The sequence below is a fragment of the Chlamydotis macqueenii genome, chromosome W (genome assembly GCF_036417535.1).
Source record: "Chlamydotis macqueenii isolate bChlMac1 chromosome W, bChlMac1.mat, whole genome shotgun sequence".
NCBI classification, from domain to species: Eukaryota; Metazoa; Chordata; class Aves; order Otidiformes; family Otididae; genus Chlamydotis; species Chlamydotis macqueenii.
The window spans coordinates 40027283-40033282 of NC_141592.1; the positions used below are offsets into that span (position 1 = coordinate 40027283).

General features: G+C 43.0%; 1 protein-coding gene across 1 annotated transcript in view; it reads left to right on the top strand.

The window, feature by feature from the left end:
* The window catches only part of LOC147596694 (vasculin-like), a 34482-nt gene that overhangs the window by 1036 nt on the left and 27446 nt on the right, over positions 1 to 6000 (top strand). The window lies entirely within an intron of this gene.

Sequence of the window (6000 nt, forward strand, 5' to 3'; positions counted from 1 at the left end):
CCCGTCCAACCTGGCCTTGAGTGTTTCCAGGGATGGGGCATCCACCACCTCTCTGGGCAACCTGTTCCAGTATTCCACCACCCTCGATGTGGAAAAAAAAAAAATTCTTCCTAATATCTAATCTAAATCTACCTCCCTCTATTTTGAAACTGTTACCCCTAGTCCTGTCACAACAGGCCCTACTAAACAGCCTTTCCCTGTCTTTCCTGTAGGCCCCCTTCAGGTACTGGAAGACCACTATAAGGTCACCCCAGAGCCTCCTCTTCTCCAGGCTGGACAGCCCCAACTCTCTCAGCCTTGTCCTCATAGGAGAGGTGCTCCAGCCCTCTGATCATCTTTGTGGCCTTCCTCTGGACCCTCTCCAACAGGTCCATGTCCTTCTTGTGTTGGGGCTCCAGAACTGGACACAGTACTCCAGGTGGTGTCTCACCAGAGCAGAGTAGAGGGGCAGAATCTCCTCCCTCCACCTGCTGGCCACACTCCTCTTAATGCAGCCCAGGATGCGGTTGGCCTTGTGGGCTGCAAGGGTGCGTTGCTGGCTCATTGTTGAGCTTCTGGTCCACCAGTGCTCCCAAGCCCTTCTCAGGGCTGCTGTCAATTCACTCTCTGCCCAGCCTGTATTTGTGCCTGGGATTGCCATGACCCAGGTGCAGGACCTTGCACTTGGCCTGGTTGAACTTCATGAGGTTGGCACGGGCCCACCTCTCCAGCCTGTCAAGGTCCCTCTGGATGGCATCCCTCCCTTCCAGCATGTCGACGGCACCACACAGCTTGGTGTCATCGGCGAACTTGCTGAGGGTGCACTCTATCCCACTGTCCATGTTGCTGACAAAGATGTTGAACAGGGCTGGGCCCAGCACGGACCCCTGAGGGACGCCACTCATCACCGGTCTCCACTTGGACATTGAGCTGTTGACCACCACTCTCTGAGTGCGGCCATCCAGCCAATTCCTTATCCACTGAGTGGTCCATCCAGCAAACCCATGTCTCTCTAGTTTAGAGAGAAGGATGTTGTGTGGGACAGTGGCAAATGCTTTGCACGAGTCCAGGTAGATTATGTCAGTTGCTCGTCCCTTGTCCACTGTTTCTTGCTGTCTTTCACGTCCATGGAAAATGTTTAGCCTTTGTAAACTTGTAGAATTAGACTTGTACTATTGTTAAATGCACAGTCAGATGTCAGTATTGGTTCTGTTCCCATTGCTTTACTTATATATGTCTACACACGCACTTTAAGTCAGGTCATTTAATTTCCTTATTTATTATCTTGCTTTATTTGTCTTTCTTCTACACTGATCTTGTCCCAAATCTGGGTTTATTTACCTGGTGTGCAGTACATTCATCTTAAATACCTCTGCGTTGTGTTTATTTCACTTCTGAGCAGAGATGGGTGCTAGGGGGAAATCCACAAAGCTATCACACCTGGTTACAATTGTGTCATAAGACATGATATTGTGTCAATAGAGGATAGGGAGGGGGGTTACCTCAAACCCTTTTCACTTTGACCAACCTGCTGGTTTTCCAAGAAAGATAAGACCCTTGTGCCTGCCACACTCTGTTTAAGGAGAAGGGGGGTTTCCTCAAACCCTTTGCAATTTGGCTAGCCTGTCGCACTGGGACAAATTCCTCTAGACAGCCCTCAAGGTCGGAGGGTGGTCATCTGACCTATTCAGGGACTCTTCACGGGCAGCGACACTGAGACAAATCCCTCATATCCCCTGTATCAATTATTAAAGTTTCCAGAAACTTATATTTACAGATATATAATAAAATTTGTCTATGTTTGTGATGGGATAAAGGTTCGAAGATAGTCAGTGATAAGATACTGGCTGCGAAAACAAACTTGAAACAATATATATATATATATATATATACACACATACACATACACACACACATTTTAATAGCTAGCAAGATGTTAGTTTCTAAGCACGTATAATACAGAGCTCTTACCCGATAGGTGTCCCTATGGGGGGGGGAAAGAGAGGGTCAGCCTATCGACTGGTCCTGGATGTTCTGATGGAGGTCTTCCCCAATATCCCTCTTCTTAAGCCATTTTTATACTGTTTTTCACTTTTAGGTGGAGCTTGAGTGACTCTAGTCATACATACCTTTGTTAGGATTGGTGTAAATTTTTCTCTCTTTGCTTTAAAGATAGACTAGAAGAAATTCAGAGCGTGTGCTCAGTGAGGGGTGGTCGCACCTTGGAGGCAGGTAGCTTTTGGGATGGAGGTGTGTTTTGGTATTATAATGACATTATAATGAGCAAAGTTCATCTAAAGGGCACAATTTCGCCACAATTCTTGGCTCAGCAGCTGGTATTCTTCTTGTTTGACAGTTGCAACACAGTTCATCAGCTACTATATGGCTTATTAGCCACCAGGTACCATGAAGTTCCCGTCCCTGCAGGGAGTGTAACAGAGTTTGGCCGGGATGACTCCATTCCGCTCCACCCTCCATTCTGTTCATCTTAGCATGTGCTAAGGGAGGCAGGGTGTGTTGCCTAGGGAACTGCTGCAGCAAGCATGCCAACCGCATTTCATCCTGGAAGTAGCAACTGCATTTTACCCTGGAAGTTCTTCTATTAGGATGAACCTTAGAGAAACTAATTTCCTCTCTCCCTCAGTCATTGTTCCACAAATTACATTATGTATTTATACAATTCAGAATAACAGTTCCACCTTTCGGTCACACCTACTTAACTACAGATTTACTACGTGTGCTCAGTGAGTAGGGGTCCCTATCTGAGGAGAGGGTGACTTTAGCACTAGAGGTGTGGTTTTCATATTATAATGAAAGAGCTCACTTTTTGAGGACACTAATCAGTGGGATTTCGCTGACCATTCAAAACCTTTATTAATGTTATGCGCCTGCAAGGATATACATCCCCTTAGTTTCATAAATGTTTTCATGCCCCAGATCCATCCTTATCTGTTAGGGCTTCTTCAGCAGGTCTGCTCTCCTTGAGCCTATCTTGGTGTTTCTTTGTTCTGACAGATTTACGGCACCATCCTACTCTTTCAGGGCCATGCCTGCCATGTTACTCTTTGCTTATCTTGGTTCTTCCTTTCCCATGCAGATCCTTACTTTATGCTCCTTTGACAATCATCCAGCTTTTGGCACCTTCCGAGCCAAGATGCTTCTTTTTTTCTCGGTCTTTTAGTCTCTCTTCAAGGGTATAGTCATTAGCAGGGTATTAATTGTTTATACAAAGTAACATGGCTTGCTCAAGTCAAATTCTGTTTCACAAGATATTAATTGTCCTTGCCTAATGGAAATTTTATAAAAACTCATTAACGTAAATTTCATTAAATTTCATTCATGGATATAACTTCTCCCTTTTGAAACTGAGACCTTTTATTAGTCTCATATGTCTCACTGTTCCTTTTCATCACCAGTACATACCTTCCTGAAACTTGTCATCTATTATATTCTTAATGCATCCAAATAAAATTGTTCACAATTATAATCATTATTTTAATGTCCCAAGCTCAGAGATAATTGGCCTTTTGGACACTCAACCTCCTATGTAGGCAAGTCCTGTTCCCAGGTACAGTTCATTGAGGGTCCCTTGTTAATCAGAGTTTAAGTTGGTTGGTGTGAGGGTCTGTTTATCTTGATCTAAACAGTGTCTCCTGGTTGGAGTGGGTGAACGGGTATGTCCAAGGAAGAGACTACCTTTTGATTCAGGTACCTGTGTAGTGAAGATAAGGTCTGCAAAAAAGAGCTCAAATATTCTTTAATTGTGGCCTGTCCTTTATAATGCATTTGGTCTCCTTTTTGACATTTAAAAGACTTGCGGGATATTGCTTTCCCATACAAGATTTCAAAGGGACTTACTCCTTCTCTAACCCTAGGGATTATTTGACTTCACAAAGAGCTAAGGGTAAGGCTTCTCTTCCACTTAAGGTGTGCTTCCTGACAAAGTTTAGAAACTTGTCTTCTGAGAGTCTGATTCATTCACTAGATTGTGGCCTCTGGGGGGGTGTAGTTCCCACTTAATCTGTAAAAGCTTGGAGATTCCTTGCACTATATCTGCAATAAAATGAGGCCCATTATCAGAGGAGATACTCTCTGGAATAACAAATCTGGCTATAATTTCTTTTAAGATGACCTTAATTACCTTTCTAGCTTTGTTGGTATGGCAAGGGGAAAGCTTCTGGCCAACCAGAGAAGGTATCTACTAATACCAACAAATATTTATATTGGTTACGTCTAGGTAATTCTGAAAAGTCTATTTGCCAGTGTTCCCCAGGGGTTATTCCTTGCTTTACAATTCCTCCACAAACTTTTTACGATTTCTGGATTAGGCAATGCCTTAGTGTCTAATGTTTGGGTATTTTTAGCACTGCATATCTGATTCTTAGTTTCCTTCCAACATATAGCTACTACCGTCAGTGAAGAGCTCCGCTTCCACATCAAGCAGGGGTTCATTCCATAGGTCTGGCCTGCTGGAATATACTTGTTCAATAGTGGTTAGACAATCATGCTGCAGTTCATTAGACTCAGAAATTGGGAGCAAGGTAGCAGGATTCAAGGTGGAGGTCAAAGAAAGTGTGATATCATCCTGTTCCAGTAACACAGCTTGGTGTTTAGCTAACCTATTCGGGGAAATCCAGTGGCTTCCCTTATTTTCAAGGAGAGACGATACAGCATGAGGTACAAACACAGGAATCGGTTAGCCCAGTGTCACAGTTTTTGAGATTTTTTTCAATTAGGGTTACAGTCGCCGCTACTGCCCTCAAAAAGGCAGGACAACCTTTACTGACCTCATCCAGTTGCTTAGAAAATTATCCCACTGGTTTCTTTCAGCTTCCCAACTTTTGTGTCAACACACCCAATGCCACTTGCTGTCTTTCATGTACATATAATTGAAAAGGCTTTCTCAAATTCAGGAGTCCCAAGGCAGGGGTTTCCATCAATTTTCTCTTAATTTCATCAAAACTTTTTATGACGTTCTGTTGTCCAGTCTAAAACCACTTCAATTCCTTTTATAGAAGCATACAACAGTTAGCAATTAGTCCAAAATTAAGAATCCATAGTTGACACCACCCAGCCATTCCCAAAAATTCCCTTAATTGTTTCTTTGTTATAGGTACAGCAATTCTGCAAATGGCCTCCTTTCTTTCAGCACTTAATTCTCTTTGTCCTTTTGTAACTTCAAATCCCATGTATTGGACCCTTTCTTTTCCTATCTGGGCTTTCCTTTTAGAGACTTGGTAGCCTACTAAACCCAGAAAATTGAGTAAGCTAATTGTAGCTTCTAAACATTTCCTCATAGGTATCTGACCCAATCAACAAGTCTTCCACATGCTGTAACAATGTTACGGTGTTGTATTTGTGCCATTGTTCCAGTTCCCTCACCAATACGTTACCAAACAACATGGGGCTATTTTTGAATCCTTGGGGAAGGACAGTCCAACAGAGTTGCATGTCCTGTCCTGTAGTCAGGGTTTTTCCCACTCAAAGCAAAAATGGTCTGGCTCCATTCATCCACTGGTATGCAAAAGACAGCATCTTTCAGGTCCAGCACTGTAAAATAAGTATTGCGATCAGGAATGGAGGCCAGCAGGGTATATGGATTTGGAACCCAGGGTGCACATTTACAGTTCTTGCATTAACCTCTCGTAAATCCTGCACCAATCTATATTTCTGAAAGTGAGATTTCTTTACAGGCAGAACTGGAGTATTAAACTCCAATAAACTCCAATTGACATTCCCTTAATTGTCCATGTTTTAAAAAGGAGCTTATTACTGGTTCCAATTCCTTTCAATCTTCCAATTTAATAGGATATTGGTTTGTTTTTTTTTTTTTTTCTTACCAGCTGTGCTACCCAGTTTTAGTTTAATTTTTCCCAGTCATGTTCCTGGCTCATCCTGGCATTCCCAATTGCCCATGCTAAAGGTATTATTGATGTCCAGTAGTTTGTCCGGAATATTTTCTTCTTTTGCAGGCTCTTTTTCAGTTAACAGGGCATTTCTGGGGGAATACATAGCTGAACA